We start from the raw sequence: 23,735 nt of genomic DNA, 5'->3' as shown, positions 1-23,735 counted from the left end.
GTGAATTTTGTGTTAACTCCTATTTCCAAATTGCATCTGACTTGGATTTTACATAATTCATGAAACTCTGCAAGCCATAACAAGTTTTCTCCAGGTTCTAGACATGTCCTTGCTATGGATTCCCAATCATTGGGGTTAAGATTTCATAAGACAAACCATCTAGTAACATTTTAACATAAGTGGATGTAGCCCCATAAAGGGTACAACCTTTTTTCAAATCTTTAATTTTATTCAAATCTAAAGGTGTATATCTTCTCCTTTTTTGACCTACAGAGTCAATATCTTCAATCACAGGATATGCATGTATAAAATCACTTATATCCTGTCCTTCTCTCTTAGCTTTACCCAATGCTTTTTCTAATCTTGTCATAGGCTTAGGCTGCTTCACAGGCAATTCTGTTTGTGTTTCTGCCTTTTCCCCTCCTCCTTCTTCCTCCACCTCTGAAGGTGGAGTTGATGTGGGCCCTTCAATAATCTGCTCTCTAGGAGGGGTTGAAGCTTCTTCAAGAGTATTAAAGTCATCACACCCTAATTCCTCATTTAAATCCCTTTGCTTTTGGGCAATATCTTGATCTTTCCTTTTTTCCTCACACTTCCTCCTCTGTTCATTTTAAAAACTTTTCTTTCTCCTACAACTTGCTCGATAGTTTAAGGCTAATTGAACTATGCTGTAGATATAAAATGCCTCTGCAGAAATTGAAGGAGGCCCATTTTTTGCATGAAATTCTGTCATTTCAAATCCCACTAGCTTCCAGTTATTTACATATATTTTTTCTTCCTCTAAGAACCAAGGGGACATGCGTTTTAATGCAGCCAAGAGTTTAGCAATCTGTACCAAGGTTACAAGTAAACTCTGCTCCTCAATTATCTTAATTATATTCTCTATAGTACCACTCCTGAATGGGAGTGGAGCTGAGGCTGCCGCTGGGGCTGGGGCTAAGTCGGCTGAGGTTGAGGGATTGTCTTTAGCTAACATCTGCCCCATTTCAGCTATAAGAGATTGCCGGTTTAGCCCTTAACAAGTTAAGTTCCTTATTTATCTATTAGAACATTCACTTAATCTTTACCAAAGTTTCCTTGTTACTCACGGTTCTGGGTCAGAGAGACTGAGATCTGAATCAGAGGCTTTTCCACTGTAATTAGGATTGTGTCGGTCTCTGTTCAGTCCCCAAATTGCTATGGTCCAGTCTAGCTCCTCTGAAGGGCTCAGAATAAGTCCTTAAATGTGAAGGTCTGGGCTAGCTCCTCTGAAGGGCTCAGAATAAGTCCCAGTCAGGATAAGCAAAAGTCCTTGCCCCACATTGTGGATGCCAATCTGTAATGTACTGTTGTCTCCTGAAGCTGCTGATTGCTCTCTGGGAGGAGATCTGCTGTGTCAACTCAAATCTCTCTGACAGAATCTTCTTCCTGTAGAGAACTGTTGTCTCCAGACAGTTGCTGTTAACTCTCGTCCAGAGAAGTGATTTCCCTTCCTGCAGAGAGCTGCCTCAAGTCTGGTCTAGAGCAGAGACTCCCTTTTTCCTCCAAAGCTGCCCTCTTTATCCTCCTAGAGAATGGGCATGGGATAATGCAAGGGCTTCTGGGAAGAATTACTTCAACCAATGAACTTGCTCCTCCTAAGCATGCAAGCTCTTCCCCAGGAAAGCCCAGAACTAGAGAATTGATTGTCAAGTACCGACTTAGCACTTAGTAAGAACCTAATACCTCATTGTCTCATTAGCACTTAGAACCTAACAGATGTCCATCAATTGGAGAATGGTTGGGTAAATTATGGTATATGAATGTTATGGAATATTATTGTTCTGTAAGAAATGACCATCAGGAGGAATACAGAGAGGCTTGGAGAGACTTACATCAACTGATGCTGAGTGAAACAAGCAGAACTAGGGGATCATTATACTGTATGAGGATGTATTATGATGGAAGTGGATATCTTCAACATAGAGAAGAGCTAATCCAATTCTAATTGATCAATGATGGACAGAATCAGCTACACCCAGAAAAGGAACACTGGGAAATGAGTATAAAATGTGAGCATTGTTTTTTGTTGTTGTTGTTGTTGTTGTTTTGTTTTGTTTCTCTTCTCAGATTATTTTTACCTTCCGAATACAATCCTTCCTTTGCAACAAGAACAACAACAAAATTCGGTTCTGCACATATATATTGTACCAAGGATATACTATAAGATATTTAATATGTATGGGAATGCCTGCCATCTAGGGGAGGGGGTAGAGGAAAGGAGGAGAAAAACTCAGAACAGAAGGGAGTACAAGGGATAATGTTGTAAAAAAAAAAAAAATATCTATGCATATGTACTGTCAAAGAAAATGTTATAATTATAAAAATTAACAAAAAATTAAAAATTAAAAAAAATATGTATGGGAATGCTTGCCATCTAGAGCAGAGGGTGGAGGGAAGGAGGGGAAAAATTCAGAACAGAAGGGAGTACAAGGGACAATATTGTAAAAAAATTATCTATGCATATATACTGTCAAAAATGTTATAATTATAAAAATTAATTTTAAAAAAAGTGAGAAAAAAAGAAAAAAAGTAAACAAACAGTTACAGATATCATTTTTCCATCTAGGAATGTAAACAGTTTAGCTTTTAAATAACATCTATTTCCCCTGTTTATCTTTCTATGCTGCTCTTGAATCCTGTGTTTGTAGATCAAATTTTCTGTTTAGTTCTGTTTTTTTCAATAGAAATGATTGAAAGTCTCTTACTTCATTGAAGATCCATTGCCTCCCTTGAAAGATAATGCTGATTCTTGCTGGGTAATTATTTTTTGGTTGTAATTTTCCTTTGCCTTTCAGAATATGGTATCCTATGGTATCCTAATGCTTTGTTGTCGAAGCTTCCAGATCTTGGACAACCTTGACTGTTGCTCCATTATATTTAAATTGTTTGTGTTCAGCTGCTTGTGGGTTTTTTTTTCCCTTGAGATTGTAATTCTGGAGTATTTCAACAATGTTCCTTTGGGTTTTCCTTGTGGGATCTCTTTCCAAATGTGGAGTCTTTTAATGACCATTTCCCCCTCTGTTTCTACAACATGGAGACAGTTTTCCTTGATGATATTGTGAAGAATGCTATTAAGGCTTTTTTTTTTTTTTTTTTTTTTTTTTGGTCAAGGTTTCAGGTAGACCAATAAATTTTTAATTGTCTCTTCTGGATCTATTTTCCAAGTCAACTGTTTTTCCAAGGAGGTATTTTACATTTTGTTCCATTATTTCATTATTTTTAGTTTGTTTGATTCTTCATGACTCATAGAGTTATTAGCTTCCATTTTCCCTGTTCTAGTTCTTAATGTGTGATTTTCTTCATTTTGCTTTTGTATTTTTTTTTTCATTTGGTTAATTCTACTTTTGAAAATGTTACTTTCTTCAATGGATTTTTTTTTGTTTCTTTGTTTTTGGTCAATTTTATTTTTTAAGGAATTGATTTTCTCCTGTTTATTTTCAATTTTTTTTTATTTTACCTCTCTTATTTGCCTTTTAAAGTCTTTTATGAGCACTTTCTAAAAGCCTGTTTGGGCCTGAAACTAATTCATCTCACTCTTTGAGATTTGCTCTGTAGATATTTTGTCCACATCTGAGTTTGCATGTCCTTTTCAGGAAAATTTCTGGTTTCCCAGAGTTCCTTCTGATCTAGAACTGCAAGCTGCTTCATGATCTGTTCCTCTACAGAACCAAGACTGAGAATCTCATTTGCTTAATTGCTGTGATTAAGACACTATCACCAGCTTTCCCAGAGACTAACTGAGCTGGACTGAATACTCTTTTTAGCCCAGTGGCCTTTCTTGAAGTGTGTCATTTCTATCTTGAACTTGAGAGTCATTTAATTCCATCAGACTTAATTTCATGTGGTTTTTAAAGGAAACTGGGTGAGCTCAATCAGATTCATGTCTTCACTCTGCCATCTTGATTTCACCTGGGAAGTTCTTTTTTATATTATAGTTATATTTACTTAAACATAATAGGGATAATTTGAGGTCCCCTACTACAATAGTTTTAATTTCCATTTCCCTATTTAACACATTTAACTTTAAGACTTCTGATGCTTGATCATTTGGTAAATTTATGTTTGGTATTCATTTTTCTCTAGTATTTTTCATCAAAATGGAGTTTCTCAGAGTAATTCTTTAATTTAGTATATTTTTACTTTTGCTTTTTTTTCCTGTGATGATGATTTGCCTTTTATTAACCTCAGCTTAAAAATTAAGAATAATTTCTGCTCCAACTCATTATTTTAACTTTATGTCTCTGTTTAAATTTTTTAAACTATTAATTACAATATTATTATAATAATAAAAATATTGTCAATATTATTATTATAACAATATTGTTACAATAATATAAACAATATATTGTCCAATTCTGGTCCTAACCTATTGTGAAATGCACTTAACTTTTATAGGTGAGCTCTCATTCACATAGTTATGATAATTGTCATTTTTCCTTCACCATATTATCTTCGGTTTAACCTTTCACTTATTTTTATTCTGTTCTTCCTTTAAAATCTGTTTTGATTCAGACCACTGTCATATACCCTTAATGTGTATCTTAATATATCCTTCTTCTTTTCAGGGTTTCCTTTTTCTTATCCCTTTTCCTTTTTGAATAATATAGATTTCTAAAATTAACTGATTGTGTGTACATAGATATTACATAATTTATATATTTTTCTTTTAACCAATTCAAATTAGAATGAAATTCAAGTGTTGACTATATTACCCCATTTTAATCTCTCCTATAAAGTTTTTACTTGTATACCTGTTACATGTGAGATTATATTCCTCATTTTCTCTCTGCTTTCCACATTTTTCCCAGTGCATCATTTTTTCCTTCTATTTTATAGAGGATTGATTCCAAAATAATCAATTAATATCTCTGCTCTCTGACCATATAGCCTCCCTCTAACTACATTACTAATGACAAAGTTATTAGGATTAACATGTAGCAGTAACTTATATGGGAAGGTAAAGAGTTCAATCTTATTAAGTCCTGTATGAATTCTCTTTCATTTTTTTATCTTTTTTGTTTCTCTTGAGTTTTGTATTTGAACATCAGAATTTTTATCCAGTTCTCTTTTATTCCCGATCAGGAATGTTTGAAAACTCCATTTCATGAAATAAAATTAAATACTCATGTATATATTTATTCATGTATATAGATATAAAGAGACATATCTATAAAATATAATCTCTCTACAAAATAATCTGTCTCTCTGCCTCTCTGTCTCTGTTTCTTTCTTTCTTTATATGTAAATACTGTAGAATGTTGAATATATATATATATATAATGTAGAAACAGAGAAACAGAGAGTAACACACACATACAAACACCAAATTTGGATTATCAATTTTAGATATATGGCTTACATTTCCAAATGTAAAAACATAAAACAAATTATCCTTATTGAGTCGCTTCATAAGTCTTTGACATTGGCTCTTGTATATTATATTTTCAGTTGGTTTAGATTTTTTTGAAACAAAATCCTGAAAATTTAAGAATTCATTGAATGTCTATTTTTTTCATCCAATATGGTATTTACTGTTTCTGGATATATTGCTCTTGACCATAACTCAAGAGCCACAGATAAATTCTATTCCATTCTTATTATAACTGCAGCATATGTGAATTGCTTTTGTTGTTATTGTTACTTGTAGAATTTTCTCTTTAATTTGGAGTTCTCAAATTTTAGTAATGATGTTTTCCCTTGAAGGATCTCTTTGAGGTATTGATTAATGGAATTTTTCCTTTTTCTACTTTCTCCCTTGTTCCATCACTTCAGGACAACTTCCTTTACTTCTTGTATTATTGTGTCAAGGTTCTTTTTTTTTTTTTTTTAGTCCTAGCTTTTAGATAGTGGAATTATTTTTATATTTTCTCTTCTTAAACTGACATGTAAATCTGTATTTTTCAGTTATTTTTTACAATTTCTACCAGTTTTTTATTTTGTTTTATACTTATTATTTCTTCGTCTCCTAACTTCACTGATGTCCCTTTGCCCAATTCAAATTTTCAAAGTCATTTTATTCTTTCAGATTCTGGATGCCTTTTTCTAGTTGGTTGAGGTTCTTTTAATAATCTTATTTTCTTGGACTGTTTCTTTTTACTTTCCCCCTCAATATCCCTTATTTTGATTTTCAATTTTTTTTTGAGTTCTATAAATTCTTTTTTGGCAACAAGCCATTTAACATAAGTATTTCAAGTAAAGCTGGCCTTTTTTTACTTCAATATCCTCTTCTGAAGATGAACCCCTGTCTTCCCTATAATCAATGTAACTTTCAATGGTTGAGTTCATCCTCATTTGCTTGTTTATTCTTTTTAAAATAAGAACTTCATGCAGTAATCAATAATCACCACTAGTCCTGAGGTACAATGTGGGAAAATGGTGTCTCTGGGTTCACTTCAAATCTTCCCTCTTGATCTGTATCTCAAAACCAAAAACTCCATCTTTCTGTAAGTGTTCTTAAATAGCAACTACCCTGACATACTGCTTCTGCATTCACCAATTGTGCTGATTCCTTCTCACTCAGGGCCATGTCTCAGCAGCCCAGCTGGCCCTATTATTCCTTATAAGCAGAGGTTTTCTCAATCTTCTTGGATTTAGATCCCTCATTTCCCACAGTATCTAGGAGGTAAAAGTTCCTGTGGTTTGGGTTGAGGCTGCCTCCAAACCCAATTGCTCCAGGGCTTCCTTCTAGCTTTTTCACTGGAGCTATCCTGGAGGTATTTACACTTCATACCCTAAAGAGAGGCTTTCCCAGGTTTTTCTGATTGTCCTAGGAGGAGCCTTTTCTACTCCAAGGCTTATTTGCTTTTCACAAATCTGTTTCCCCTGAGGCATAATTTTGTTTTATTTGTGGAGAAATCTAAAATGTTTGGAATTTTCGGACAGATCCCTTTAATTTTGAATAATCATCCTTAATTCTAATTTTTAAAGAGTAGTTTTTAATGAGATTGTGTACCTATTTTTTTTTTTTCATTTGACTACTTCTGCTTTTTAAAGAGTTATTTTTATCAGTGATATTTGTACTTCTTTTTAAGTCTTTTTTGGCCAATTCTGTTTTCTAAAAATGTACCTTTCTTCAGCAAGATTCTTCATTGAGCATTTTATGAGAAATTTCATTTTAAATAAGTACAGGCTTAATAAGATACTTGAGAATTTATGTACCAAGACAGATATAGAAACTATATGAATACAATTAAAAATGCCTCTTTATGGGAATAAAAGCTAATTTAGATAACTGGGGACATATTAATTTCTCATGAGTAGGCCATGTCAATATATTACAAATGGCCACACTAAGTCAATTTACTTATTCATTTACTCACCAATGAAGCTATTATTTTATTGACCCAAAAATATTTATCTAGATACTCAAAATGTCAAAAACATCAGGAGAATCACTGGGAAAAAAATAAAGGAAAGTTACCTAGCAGTACTGAATCTGAAAATATTAAAAAAAATCTCAAAAAAATAAAACAATTTGATACTGAACAAGAAATATATTATACAGTACAACAGTATATGTTAATTACACATAATATACCAGAAGCAAATGGTAACCTAGATTTTGAGAAGCAGAAAAATCCCACATATTCGGGTTAGAACTCCAAATTTGTGGAAAATTCTGGGGGAAAAAAAAACTCAAAAAGAGCTTTATATAAACTAGGGAAGAGTAGCATCTAATGCCATATGACAACATAAGTTCAAAATAAGTATATGGTTTTAATAAAAAAAACATTTCATAAGAAATTGTGGCAGAATGGAAGATATTACCTGTCATATTTCTTGACAGGTGAAGAAATTATTGACCAAACAAGAGACAGAAAGATGCCTACATGTAAAATGGATAATGTTGCTTACCTAAAATTAAAATGTTCTTATGCAAAAAATCAACCAAAATTAGAAAGAAATCAGGAAACTGAAGGACAAGGTTGTGGCAAATTTCCCCAATAAAAAAATTCATTTCTCAAAGTACAAAGTGGATCATTTCTCTCCCTTCCCCTTTTCCTCCTTCCCTCCTACCCTTCTTTTTTCTCTTCCCCTCTCTCTCTCTCCCCTCCTTCTCCTCTCTCTCTCCCCTCCTTCCTCTCTCTCTCTCTCTCTCCCTCCCCACAAAAAGCACACACACACACACACACACACACACACAATCACATAAACATCAACAAAGTCTAATGACTTCATATTTCCTCCATGATCAGAAGCAAAATTCACTGTCATTCAAATCCCTTTCTAACCTAGACACCTCCTACCTTTCTAGACTTCTTGCACCTTACATTTTCCTCTTGGCTCTTCCATTAATGAGACATTCCATATTTTTGTTTATAGCATTTTCTCTTACTATCATTTATTCCTTTTCTGATGCTACTATGAGTCTTACTGGCTTTTTTTGGTTGTTTAACCATGCCCAATTCTCCTTGATCCACTTTTGGGGATTTCTTGGAAAAGATATTGGAGTGCATGACATTTCCTTCTCAAGATCACTGTACAGAATAGGGAACTGAGGTAAGCAGGCTTAAATGACTTGTCAAAAGTAAATATCAAGTAAATATCCGAAGTCAGATTTAAACACAGGAATATGGAAATGACCAGCAGGAGGAATACAGAGAGGCTTGGAGAGACTTAAATCAACTGTTGCTGAGTGAAATGAGCAGAACCAGAATATCACTATACACTTCAACAACAATACTGTATGAGGATGTATTCTGATGGAAGTGAAAATCTTCAACATAAAGAAGATCCAACTCACTTCCAGTTGATCAATGATGGACAGAAATAACTATACCCAGAGAAGGAACACTGGGAAGCAAATGTAAATTGTTAGCACTACTGTCTATCTACCCAGGTTACTTATACCTTCGGAAGATAATAATTAATGTGCAACAAGAAAATGGTATTTACACACATATATTGTATCTAGGTTATATTGTAACACATGTAAAATGTATGGGATTATCTGCCATTGGGGGGAGGGAGTGGAGGGAGGGAGGGGATAATTTGGAAAAAGGAAAAAAAAAAAACCACAAAAAAAAAAAAAACAGGAATATGAATCTTTCTGCCTCCGGATCAGATATTCTGTCCACTGTTCTACCTAGCTATCTGATTTAAGTTTCAAGTAAAACCCAACCTTCTACAGAAAGTCTCCTTTCTGTAGAGGAAACACCTTTTCCAATGCTTTTCTTGTGTTTTGCTTTGTATATATTTCATGCTATATTTTCCATTGTATGGTAAAAGGCCCTTGAAAGCCAGGACTGTCTTTTCCCCTTTTTTTGTATCCTAAACACAATACAGTGCCTAGACAATGAATATTTAAGAAATGTTTACTGATTGACTAATAACTGAACCCAATTTGGAAGAATAGCAGCCATTCCTCTTGTTAAGTATTCAAAAGTATTAATAGTCATGTGAAAAATTCTCTAAAGCACTAATAATTAGTGAAATACAAATTAAGATACTGATTTACCTATCACATTAAATAAAGATTGAAAGGGAAAATTAAAAATGCTGGGGGAGACTAAGAAAACAAGCACACTATAAGACCTTTTTTTATGGATCTGTTAACTAGAATATAAATAATTATATTTTGGAGAATAATTTGAACTAATCCCAAAGCATTGTATAACAACATAGCTTTTTACCCAGAAATATTACTATTATTTCATTATCTCAGAGAAAACAAAGAAAAAAGAAAGGAAACAGATGTTCAAAATATTTAAGTTCTTGCTGTACAGTCATTTTTCCATTGTGTCTGATTCTTTATAATCCCATTTTTTATTTTCTTGGCAAATAATTCTCTAGCTCATTGTACAGATCACAAAAATGAGGCCAACAGGATTAAATGACTTGCCCAGCATTACAGCTAGTAAGTGTTTCAGGTCAGGTTTGTAGCCAGGAAAATGAATCTTCCTTACCTCAAGTCTAGTATTTTATCCACTGTACCACCTCGCTGTTCCATTTAAAATATTCATAGGTATTCCTTTTGTGATTGCAAATAATTGGGCCCTGAGAGTATGCTCATCAATTGGAGAACTGATGAACAAGTTATGATATTTAGATATGATGGAATACATAATTAATATAAAAGAAACTGATTTTTAAAAACTGGAAAGAGTTATGTGAATTATGCAAAACGTGAGTAGAAGCAGAAATATTTGTACAGTAACAGCAATACTGTAAAGATAACCAACTAGGGGGAAAATCTAACCAATGCAATGACACTTTAAAAGGACTCATATTCACTCAGAGTGAGATTGCTTTATTATTTCTTCTTGCTTTTTCTTGTATTAATTTCTTTCTTTCTTGGAAAAAGACTAATGCAGATACTTGTTTTACATGATTTCATGTATTTAATAGGGAATTACATTTTTCTCCTTAATATAAGGGAAAAAGCTAAAGAGGGGAGAATTTCAAACTGAAAAATGCAATTAAAAATCTAAAGATAATATAGATTTTCAATAAAGTCTGTACTAAAATTTAAATAGATTCCAAGATTCTTTCTGTCCCACATTCACTTATTATTTCCTGTCCCCTTTGCTCAAATCTACTCCTTCCTGATAAAAGTACCAAATTCCCTCTCCTCCATTTCCCCATACTTATCTGTGGAAGGGTTGCCCTTTTCTTGTATAGGGGCTAAATAAGAACTTTCTCTCACTTATACACAGTGACTCAAAATTACTATGAAATACGTCCCTTTTCTAAATGATAAATAACATCATTTTATGAGAAAAATATCCATAAGCTAGAGGGGGAAAAAAAAGAGAAAATTTGTAGGTAGATATTATTAGTGAATATTGACTGAAACTTTCTAACAGAATCCTTTCAAAGAGACAATAGTAATTTATTCAAGGAATCATTGATTTCACCATATTGGTTTTATATCATGAATGCAATAATGATTCAACATTAAGATAATTATCAAGATAATTTAAGCACAAACAAATACACAGAAAGATGTATATATATATATGATATCTATATCCATAGGAACATTGATAATTGTAGAAAGATATGACTATTTTTGCTGAAAAGTGTGCTAAGTATCAGCCTAAAGGAACTATGTTTATTAAATTCTATTTGTATTTTTAAAACATTTCTTAATTAAATTTTTTTCTTATTATTAAATTTTCAATTTTTACTTTCAGTTCCAAATTCTGTCTCTCATTTTTCCCCTCCTCCACCCACTGGGAAGGCAATAAATATAATATCCATTGAACATATAAGATCATAAACATATGTACATATTAGCCATGTTGTGAAAAATTCAAGAAAAATAAATTTTGGAAATTAGGCTTCAATCTGCATTCAAAAGTCATTCAATCTCTAGAAGTGGATAATATTTTTCATCATGAATAGTTAGGATTCTTATAAGGTGCCAAGTCACTGGAATGAATAGAGATAATAATTTTCTAATTTAGCATGGTTGATCTGATCCTACAAGGAGATGTTATGGGCCAGAACTTGAAACAAGGTTCTTATGTACTTATGTCCTTATTCACACCTTTAAAGGAGTTCATACCTTTAAAAGAGTTCATTCCTTTAAAGGAGTTCCTTCATTGGTTCACACATTAGACTTTACACCTTTAGAAAGCATATAAAAGGACAAGCCCATTGGGAGAAGATTATGAACCAGGATTCAGTGAGTGTTAGGATCCTTACAAGGCGCTAAGTCAGTACTTAACAATTCTCTAGTTCAGAGTTCACACCTTTAAAGAAGTTCAAACTTTTAAAGGAGTTTACACCTATAAAGGAGTTCACTAATTGGTTCCTTAAGGAGTTCCCACAAGGCCATGGAGTACTCACAAGCCCATTCTCTGGGAGGATATAAGGAGCCAACATTGAGTGAGGTCAGTCTGTTTGGCTTGGGTCAAAGAGAAGGCTTCCTGTTAGGTTCTTACTAAGTGCTAATGAGATGAGATATTAGGTTTTTACTAAGTGCTAAGTTGGTACTTAACAATTTTCTAGTTCCGGCCTTTACTGAGAGTTTGACTTGTGAATTCCTGGGGAAGAGCTTGCATGCTTAGGAGGAGCAAGTTCATTGGTTGAAGTAATTTTTCCCAGAAGCCCTTGCATTATCCCACACCCATTCTCTGGGAGGATAAAAGAGGGCAACTCTGGAGGAAAAGAGAGTTTTTGTCTGGACGAGACTTGAGGCTGCTCTCTGCAGGAAGGGAAGTCGGCTCTCTAAAGGAAAAAGAATCTGTCTGAGAGATTTGAGTTGACACAGCAGATCTCCTCCCAGGGAGCGATCGGCAGCTTCTGGAGACAATAGCACATTACATATTGGCATCCACAATGTGGGGCAAGGACTTTTGCTTATCCTGACATGAAAACTTCAGGGAAGCTCAAGGAGAGTCAGAGGGAGGATTCAATGGATTCACAAGTCCAGCAGATTCACAGCTCTAAAGGAAAAGCCTGCTCATGGACTTCCAGGAAATTCACATCTAGGATTGAATTCTGGGAAACCCACAATCCCACACTCTCAGAGGCAGAGTCTGATCCCCACATTCTAGGAGATTCAGAGTCAATATTTCATTCCCACTTCTACCTTTGTGCTGACTGGAGGATTTGGATTCAGAGGGAACTAGAGACTGAAGCTGGCTGGAGACATTCTGACAGGAAAAGATTCAAGACTTTGAAGGACACAATATAGGATCTAGACTTTAACTTCTAGCTTCATTTTGGGGATTACTGGCACTGAAACTAAAACTAAGTGGGGAGATTCACAAGTCCAGGAGATTCACAAGTCTAAAGGAAAAGCCTGCTCATGGACTTCCAGGAGATTCAGAAGTAGGATTGACTTTTCCAAACCAGGTCCTCATTGTGATTGATTAAGATGTCAATTGATCCTTGTCCCAGTCTTCTTCATGGGGTCAGACTTTGCACTGTGCATTTAGAACTCTTAGCGGGCACAGATTCTTCCCAGGCTGCAGAGATCAAAATGGTTATTTCTGGTTAGACTCACTCTCTAGTACAGGTGTTCTCAAACTATGGCCGGAGGATCAGATGCAGCCTGTTGAGGACGTTTATGGAACCCACAGGGTTATGGCAAATGGGCTGAGGGGTGGAGACAGAGTATGAGTTTTTATTTTTACTATAGTCTGGCCCTCCAACAGTCTGAGGGACAGTGAACTGGCCCCCTATTTTAAAAGTTTGAGAGCCACTGATAGTGTTTATAGATCTTTCTCTCTCCTAATAGATCTGGGCAAGGGAAAAAAAAATACCTAACAGTGACTTTTTTCTTAAATTTCCCATTAGGATTCAGCTTGGTGAATTTTCTAGATTTATTTCGTAGCTTTATTTTATAAGCATGAGGTCTTTTTTCCTCTAAGATGCTTCTTCAGTAAATTCACTTCATTCTCCTTAATGATATTGTTAATTTTCAAAGAACTGGATGTACTTTCTACTAGTTAAGTTTAAAACTTTGCTTTTATGACATAAAGTAATTTAATAAAACCCACTTGCCTATCAAATATATATATATATATATATATATATATATATATATATATATATATATATATATACATATATATATATTTTTTTTCAATGAGGCAATTGGGATTAAGTGACTTGCCCAGGGTCACACAGCTATCAACTACATTCTAAAGAATTGTGTTAAGTGCTATCAATTATATACTAAAGAATTGTATCGCTCCTCAGATGATTTCAATAATAAGAAAACTACTAAAAGAAAACAGTCAGAAATGTTGGAGAAGATCTTTTTAAATGTTTCACCTAGTTTTGTATGGAACATATCCGCCACCTCAATATTTCACACATCCTATTTGAATGTCAGTTATGTTCTCTTTCCCTCCTGTAAAAAAAAAAAAAAAAAGACAAAAAACAAAACAAAACAAAACATGAAAAGTTAGTTTAAAAGACTTTATCAAAATAAATTTTAACCATGTGACAGAAATATCATTTTTGTATGTTTATTTAGGATTCATGAAATGCCCACAAGGCAATACAAACCTTTTATCTAATAGGTACTAGATAGGAAATAGTTTTGATGATGAAAAAATCACTCTTTTATCAAACTATGTACATTAAAGAATGAAAACAGAATTTGTACATATTATGAAATATGAAAAAGTTGCCCAGTTTGAGCTACTTCTTTTCTTGGAATAGGAAGAAGACAATCAATATCTTTCACAGTGAACAACAACAACAACAAAAAATATATAGAGATCTCATGAACTAACATTATGACTGCATGTGGAGGGGTGGGAATTTATCTTTAAATGAAGAAGTGAAATTTCTGAAAAAGTCCTGAAAAAGATAAAATCCATTCTTTTTTTCTTTTGACATTTAGAACATGATGGCTTGTGAGCAAAGTATTAGAAATAAAGTGTCCAATCTAATTTTTTCTAAATATTAAATGTTTAGTATATATATTGTTATTGTAAAAATAAAGTGATTTCAGGCTAACTGTACACTATTTCAAAGTCCTATTCTTTTTGTACAGCAAAACAACTGTTTGGACATGTATACATATATTGTATTTAATTTATACTCTAACATATTTAACATGTATTGGTCAACCTGCCATCTTGGGGGGGGGAAGGAGGGGGAAAAAATAGAACAAAAGGTTTGGCAATTGTCAATATTGTAAAATTACCCATGCATATATCTGGTAAATAAAAACTATTAAAAAAAATAAAGTGATTTTCTCATTTTTCAGAAAGTTAAGAAGTGAAGTTTTATCCCACCCTCAAAATGTTTATTTCAACTTTATAGAAATTAGACATGACATTAGAAATACAATTTTCCTTAGTGAAAGAGATCTGTTCAGTTAACATGATCATAATGACTCCAGCTCAAAAATATGGAATAATTGGTAATTTAGAATAATTAGTATGTATAATAGATAGTTCAAAGCTTAAAATCAGGAAACCTAGTTTCAGAGCTGGTCTCAGATACATACTAGTAACATGATTCTGCAAATCACAAAACACTATTTTCCTCAATTTCCCAGATGTGTATTTTTTTCAATGGGGATAGTAATAGCAAGGCACTTCAATGAGGGTTGTGGGGAATAAGTGAGATAATATTTCATAAAGAAAGCAATTAGCACACTCCCTGGCATATTGATAGTGCTTAATAATGCTTTTTACCCCCTCCCTGAATAAAAATTCATGTTCCTTAAGAGAATTATGAATAAAGAAAATCCCACTTCAATTGTTTTTAAAAGCTGACATCTTGAAGGCAGAGCAAAAATGATGTAGAAAAACTCTCTTGAGCTTTTCCTAAAAACCCTCTACATAACTGGAAATAATACCCAAAAAAATTAATTCTGGTATGGTATAGTCCACAAAAAGGAGGAGTAAAACAATTTTCCAGCTGAAGAGTTAGGAAGAAATGTCTGTTGTACTCAAAAAACAGCTGAGCACACTCCAATGTAAATTATGCCATCACAGACCAGGCCCCAGAAAACTATAAACAGGCTTAAGGAGCAACTGAATAAACAGCTGCAGTGGCTGTTTGTAGAGATTTCAGCCCACAAACTGTGAGGAGATTGAACAACTAACAGAAGGAAATTACAAGGGTACATATTTTGCCACTGGGGATGAAACCATGCTGCTTTACCAATACTAAGAACTGAGAGTCAATCCTGAGAGTCAATCTTATAATGAGGAGAAAAAAAAAATTGGGGGAGGAAGATTCAACAGATTGGTAAAGAAGGCACAAAACATACTGAGGCAAATATTATCTTAAAAAAAGAAAATAGTTCAAATGGTAAAAGAAGTGCAAAATCCAATAAGGAAAATAATGCCATCAAAAGCAGAATTATCAAAATGAAAACAATATACTAAAGATCACTGAAGAGAATGTCTTAAAAATCATAATTGGCCAAATAGGAAAAGAGGCACAAAACTCCACTGAAGAAAAAAACTTGAAAAGTAAAATTAGCCAAATGGAAAAGAAGATACAAATCTTTATTAAAGGAAAGCATTCCTTACAAATTAGAATTGAGCAAGTGGAAATTAATGGCGGCATGAAATATCTAAAGACAATAAAACAAATTCAGAAGAATGATAAAAAATAAATCCAGGAGGTATCATTTAACAGTTTTTGGACTAACTTCCAGGGGTGGATCTTAATCATAGCAAATAAGCAACAAAAACTCTCAGTAGCAGAGGAACAGATCAGTGAGATAGCCTCCAGTCCCAAATCAGAAAGTAAATTCCGGGAAAACAAGCTGTTTCCTGAAAAGAGCAGACAAAGCTAATCTCTGTAAACACAAGGTGACCCTATGCTCAAAGCCAAGACTCAGAGCTGCACATGAAATTTAGGACAATAGGAACAGAGCTCAACCATAAAAGTAAAAAAGAGGAAATAACAAAAGGAAAGGAAAGAAAATAATGAAAAAACAAAACAACAACAACAACAACAACAACAAACTTTAAGCATAAAAAACTACTTTGGTAATAAAGAAGACCAAAACACCAACTCAGACAAGGACAAAATATCCACAGAGGAAATCTCGGAGTGATGTTGTCCAGATTAACGGAAAAGGAAATAAATTACTTAAATATTCCTTTTTTAGAAAAAGAAGTTGAACAAGCTATTAGTGAACTCCCCAAGAAAAAAAGAAATGGCCAGGGACAGATGCATTCACCAGTAAATTCTATTTTATTACCTTTTTTAAAAAAATTTGCATTTATATTACATTGCAAATGTAATTAATAGTAATAATAATAATAATAACCAATTTTAGCTTTCACTTTTATGAGTTTGACTTTTTTGAAGAAGGTAGTCAGAAATAACTTATACCTGTGCTATCATGTAAAAAATTTTCCATATCAGTAACAGTTATGAAATAAGAAACACATCAAAAGGAAAAAATACAAAAATGAATAAAATAATTGAAAAATGTTATTTGAATTAAAGAATTATAAACAATATTTCCCTGATTCTGCTCATTTCACTTTGCATCAATTTGTACAAGTTATTACAATTTTTTCTGAAATTCATCTGTTCATCATTTCCTATTAAATGATAATATTTTATTACCTTCATTAGACTCAGTTTATTCAGTCATTGACAAAATGATGGGATTCTCTCAATTTCCAATATTTTGCCAACATGAAAAGGAAAGCTACATTTTTGAACATAAGATATAGATCTAATATTGGTATTGCTGGGTCAAAGGGTACATCCAGTTTGGTTGCCTTTTGGTTGGATGATCACAACTAGACCAAAGGTACGTTAATGTATCCACTATTTTATATCCTGACTCTCACTTATCATTTTGTTGACATATTGATTAATCTGATAGGTAAGAGGTAGTATATCAAAGTTGTTTTAGTTAGCATTTCTCTAATCAAAAGTGAATTAGAAAACTTCTTGATTATGTATAGTGTTAATCTCTTCATCTGAAAAGTTATCATTGGACTATCTATTAAAGAATGGCTTGTATAAAAAACTTACCTCTCTATATTTTTGAGAAATGAAGTCTTTATCAGACACTTGCTATCAAATTATTGCCAAGATTCATGCTTTTCTTCTAATATTGCTTGCTTTTGTTTTCTCTGTACAAACATTTTCATTTAATATAATGGAAATTATTTTCCATTTTTCTTAAGTTCTCTATCTCGTTTGATCAAGAATTTTTCCCCTTTTCTTGCACCTCTAATTTGCTCAAATTATTCTCCTTTATGTCTAATTCATTCACCCATTTATTATATCTAATTCATTCATCCATTTATATCTTCTCTTAATATACAGTGTGAGAAGTCTGTCTATGCCTAGTTTGTGTCCTTTTGTTTTTTAAATTGTGAGTTCTTATCTGAAAAGCTGGTATTTCTGAGTTTATCAAATACTAAGTTTCTTTTCTCATTGACTACTATATTTGGGTACTAATCTATTTCATTGATACACCTCTCTATTCCTAGGTTATAAAACAGTAACAATCAAAATTACCTGGTAGTGGTTAAGGAGTAGAGATGAATTTTGTTGCTATTTGATAGCTCTGTCACATAGGTTTTGGAAGTTTTATTGGTATGGCACTGAATCAGTAAATTCATTTAAGCAGAAATTGTCATTTTTATTATGTTTGTATGGCCTACATATGAACAACTGAGTTTTCCAATTGTTTAAATCTGACTTTATTTGAAGGAAAAGTGTTTTGTAGTTGTATTCATATAGTCCCTTAATTTGTATTGCTTGGTAAACTTCAAAGTATTTTATATTCTTTACAGTAATTTTAAATTAAATTTCTTTATCTCTTATTACTGGGATTTTTTAGTCATCTAAACAAATGTTGGTTTTTGTAGGTTTACTCTATCATGCAAGAAGAAAAAATTGGAACACAAGGTTTTTCAAAAATGAATATTGAAAACTATACATATATTTTGAAAAAAAAGTTATAAACTATTGGTATATTGTACAGTCAATTTTTTTCTTAATTTCATTTTATCTTCTAAGATTTTCTGAGTGTTAGAGTAAATATTAGTATTATTATTCCTACTTTACAAATGAGATAATTGAGAGTTGCCTAAAGTCACAGTAATAATTTGATTTACAGGACAAAATGAAACATAGACTTTCTTGTTCAAAATTCATACTCTTTCCATCTTGGCCATATTTTTCTCTTCATCAGTCTTTATCATGTATAGGACATGAAGAACATGACAGTTTTCAACTTTTTCATGAGAACAAAAAAATGAAACAATTAGTTAACAGTCAAGGAAACACTTTCAATCCAACTTTCCCCAGATACTCCAAGTAAACTGCTAAATTAGTGCTTGAAGATACAGCCCATTTTAGTATTTTTTTTTTGCTAAGGCAATTAGGGTTAAGTGACCTGCTCAGGATCATACAGATAGGAAGTGTAAAGTGTCTGAGACCAGATTTGAACTCAGGTCCTCCTGACTTCAGGGCTGGCACTCTATCCACTGTGCCACTTACCTGTCCCATATTTTAGTCATCCTTTTAGTGGATGAAATCATTGCATCTTGGTGCTAGCCATTCTAAATAATGGGCACCAAAGAAATAGTCTCTTAAGAATATATGCCATGTATATTTTCTTGCTTAAGGTCCTCATCAATTATATATGTTATTATATAAATGTAAGCTCTTACTTTTTGAGAAGGTGATCAAGCTTAAGGTGTGTCAATGTTCTCTTTTAATTAGAAAAAAAGAAGAAATGTCAAGATGTGAGGAAAAAAAGTAATCTAATAATTTATATAGGAATAAAAAGGAAAATAAAGTGTCACAAAGTTGTTGAACTGAAATATAAAGAAAAGAAGGAAAACCACAATTTTATTTTATTTTCTTCAAAATCAAGCATTGGCATTTATTATTTGAGCATTTACTTGGAGTGAGGAGCAATGTACTTTGAGCTCTCTTTCTTTAAGGAAGAGGGGCAATCCAGCAAAGTTAGGCAAGGGTTTACACAGAGAAAGGAAAATTAAAAAAAATAATAATTGGGGAGACTATAAAAATTGGATGATCTCAGAGGTGATTTTGTATTCCTTTAAACAATCTCAGGTAAGGTATATATGAGAAAAGTCCCCATGATTGGATCAAGGTATTCAAGGGAAAAGAGAAAAGGTCTTATAATTCTGACAAAGTCCTGAAAGAGAGAATAAATGATAAGCTTATTGGGGCTGGGGCAGCAACTAAAAGTGCATTATTCCCTCCTCTAAGACCTGGAACTCAAATTCATTTCTAGCTTGAAAAGAAGTTCTCATCTTCTGTAACTGCTTTAAGGTTATAAGGGATGTAGAGCTGACCTTAACTAAAGGTCCAGGCATGAAAGGGTTGAGATTGAAGGAAATTGCACCAAGCAGTTTCCAGAGGTGATATATATTTTGGGGGCTGAGGTATGGCTTGAACTCCATCCTCTAAAGCCATTTGTAACTTAATTGAGGCTAGTTTAGGAGACACAATTCATATTAAAAGTAAAAACCTCCAAAAGTTTTGCACACCAATATAAACAAGATTAAAAGGGAAAAACAAAGGTGGGGAAAATCTTTACAGCTAGTGTTTCTGATTAAGGTCTCATTTCTAAAATATTTAAAGAATTGTGTCCAATTTATAAAAATACAAGTCATTCCCCAATTGCTAAATGTTCAAAGATTATGAACAGACAATTTTCAGATGAAAAAAATAAAGTCGTCTATATTCATATGAAAAAATGCTCTAAATCACTATTGATTAGAGAAATACAAATTAAAACAACTACCTCAGACCTTTCATATTGGCCAAAATGAGAAGAAAACAATAATAAATGTTGGAGGGAATGTGGGAAAACTGGGGCACTAATGCATTGTTAGTGGAATTGCAAAATAATCTGACTACTCTGGAGAGCAATCTGGAACCATACCTAATGGGCTATCAGACTGTGTCTATCCTTTGAACCAGCTGTGCCACTACTGGGTCTGTATCCCAAGGAAATAAGAAAGAAGGGAAAAGGACCCACGAGTACAAAAATGATTGTAGCTGCTCTTTTTATAGTAACAAAGAATTAGAAAATTTGTAGATGCCCATCAACTGGGAAATGACTGAATAAGTTGTGCTATATGAACATAATAGAATATTATTGTTCTATAAAAATGATGAACAAGCTGATTTTAGAAAGGCTTGGAAAGATTTACACAAACTGACTCTGAGAAAACAAGCAGAAAATGAATTCATTGTACACAATAACCACAAAAATATGTGATGATCAACTATGAAGGACTTGGTTCTTCTCAGTGATTCAGTGATCTAAAGCAGTCAATAGATTTTAGAGAATAAATGTCATCTGCACCAGAAAAGAGAACCATGGAGATTGAATGTAAATGAACATATGCTATATTCACTTCTTTTTTGTGTTTTTTCTCTCTCCCATGTTTTTTCCCCTTTTGTTCTAACTTTATCTCCCAACATGATTCATAAAACAATGTGTACTAAAATAAATTAACTAATTAAAAAAATTAAAAAAAAAAACTCAAAACCCAAATATCAAAAGCAGAATGGCAATTAAAAGAGGTGGCAGTATATAGAAGAGGAACAAACCAGGATCCTCAGGAGCTTGTCTACAAATCCTTAAAAAATGGGCACTGATGAAGACCCCATATCCAAATGACATTATCAAGGACTCAACCTGTAGTTATACTTGACAAACATGAAGAGTTGACCAGAGCACAGAAATCCTCTTCAAAACAAGTAAGTAGTCCAAGGCAGTGTGATTGTGTAGGACTAGATTGACCAAGGAGTCAAGGGACATTTGGAGCTATTTGAAGCACTGAGATTTGTCCCAAGTGAGTTCCTTTGTAAGAATAGCAATGACATCATTAAGTTCCAAATAACCAAAGTAGGGGATAAAGATGGTTGTCACTCTTCCCAAAAAAAAAAAAAAAAAGTAAAAAAAAAACTGTCCCCCATGGGAGATAGATGCTGGTTAAGGGTAGATAGATTAGTAAGGGCTGGAGAATGGGCATTTAAGGAGTCATTCTTGTAAAGTATAGCTCAGTACAAAAAGTACATCCAGCATGGGTAAAATAAAAAAAAAATGCTGTGATTAAAGTAGCATCATCCTTAATTGATAAAAAACAACTATTTCATTTGAAGTGCAAATGTCTTTAGGCATAGTAAGATTTACAGACTTCTGGCCAGCAGTGAAACGAGGTGTGTAATTAGTGAAGAGACTCCAGTGAAGATTCATCAAAACTGGGAGTGATGTAGTCTCTTGAGGATGATCTGTCCATTTCAGAAAAGATACTTTAAGAAAATTAATTGTTTTGATCCAGCAGTGCTACTACTGGGCTTATATCCCAAAGAAACACTAAAGATGGGAAAGGGACCTGTATGTGCCAAAATGTTTGTGGCTGCCCTTTTTGTAGTGGCTAGAAACTGGAAAATGAATGGATGCCCATCAATTGGAGAATGGTTGGGTGAATTATGGTACATAAATGTTATGGAATATTATTGTTCTGTAAGAAATGACCAGCAGGATGAATACAGAGAGGCTTGGAGAGACTTACATCAACTGATGCTGAGTGAAATGAACAGAATCAGGAGATCATTATACACTTCAATAACAATACTGTATGAGGATGTATTCTGATGGAAGTGGATATCTTCAACAAAAAGAAAATCTAATTCAGATACAATTGATCAATGATGGACAGAATCAGCAACACCCAGAGAAGGAACACTGAGAAATGAGTGAAAACTGTTTGCATTTTTGTTTTTCTTCCCAGGTTAGCTTTACCTTCTGAATCCAATTCTTCCTATGCAGCAAAAAAAAATTTGGTTCTGCACATATATATTGTATCCAAGATATAGTATAACATATTTAACATGTATGGGAATTCCTGCCATCTAGGGGAGGGAGTGGAAGGAAGGAGGAGAAAATTCGGAACAGAAGTCAGTACAAGGGATAATGTTGTAAAAAATTACCCACGCATATGTACTATCAAAAAATGTCATAATTCAACTCTGAGATACCACTATACACCTGTCAGATTGGCTAAGATGACAGGAACAAATAATGATGAATGTTGGAGGGGATGTGGGAAAACTGGGACACTGATACATTGTTGGTGGAGTTGTGAAAGAATCCAGCCATTATGGAGAGCAATTTGGAATTATGCCCAAAAAGTTATCAAACTGTGCATACCTTTTGACCCAACCGTACTACTACTGGGCTTATATCCCAAAGAAATACTAAAGAAGGGAAAGGGACCTGTATGTGCCAAAATGTTTGTGGCAGCTCTTTTTGTTGTAGCTAGAAACTGGAAGTTGAATGGATTCCCAACAATTGGAGAATGGTTGGGTAAATTATGGTATATGAAGGTTATGGAATACTATTGTTCTGTAAGAAATGACCAGCAGGAGGAATACAGAGAGGCTTGGAGAGACTTACATCAACTGATGCTGAGTGAAATGAATAGAACCAGAAGATCGCTGTACACTTCAATGCTGTATGAAGATATATTCTGATGGAAGTGGATATCTTCAACATAAAGAAAATCCAACTCACTTCCAGTTGATCAATGATGGACAGAAATAACTACACCCAGAGATGGAACACTGGGAAGTAAATGTAAATTGTTAACACTACTGTCTATCTACCCAGGTTACTTATACCTTCAGAATCTAAAACTTAATGTGCAACAAGAAAATGGTATTTACACATATATATTGTATCTAGGTTTTATTGTAACACATGTAAAATGTATGGGATTGCCTGTCATCAGGGGTAGGGAATGGAGGGAGGGGGGGATAATTTGGAAAAATGAATACAAGGGATAATATTATTTAAAAAATTACTCATGCATATATACTGTGAAAAAAAAATTCTAAATAAAATAAATAAATAAAATGTCATAATTATAAAATTCATTTTAAAAATTTAAAAAAAAGAAAATTAATTGTGAGGTAGAACTAAGATGGTGGAGTGAAGACAGGGACTTGCCCAAGCTCTCCCTAAAATCCCAACAAATGCCTTATAAAAATTATTCTAGGAGACTTTCAGGGGTGGAGCCAAGATGGCAGAAACAACACACATTTCTCTCTGACCTTCTCTACAACCCTCACAACAATTACAAAATCCTGTTTCTGAATTAGCTCTGGACCAGCAGAATCCACAAATATTGGGAGTGCAACAAATTGTCAGAAGATAATTTCAAAAATCACCAGAAAACGTATGTTTCAATTGGAAATGGGAGAGAGGCAACCAGTGCAACCAGATGAATACAAATGCCAACACAGATAGGGCAGAGCCTCGG

The sequence above is a fragment of the Sminthopsis crassicaudata genome, chromosome 1, assembly GCF_048593235.1.
Source record: "Sminthopsis crassicaudata isolate SCR6 chromosome 1, ASM4859323v1, whole genome shotgun sequence".
Lineage (NCBI taxonomy): Eukaryota > Metazoa > Chordata > Mammalia > Dasyuromorphia > Dasyuridae > Sminthopsis > Sminthopsis crassicaudata.
Note: the sequence above shows the minus strand (reverse complement) of the source record.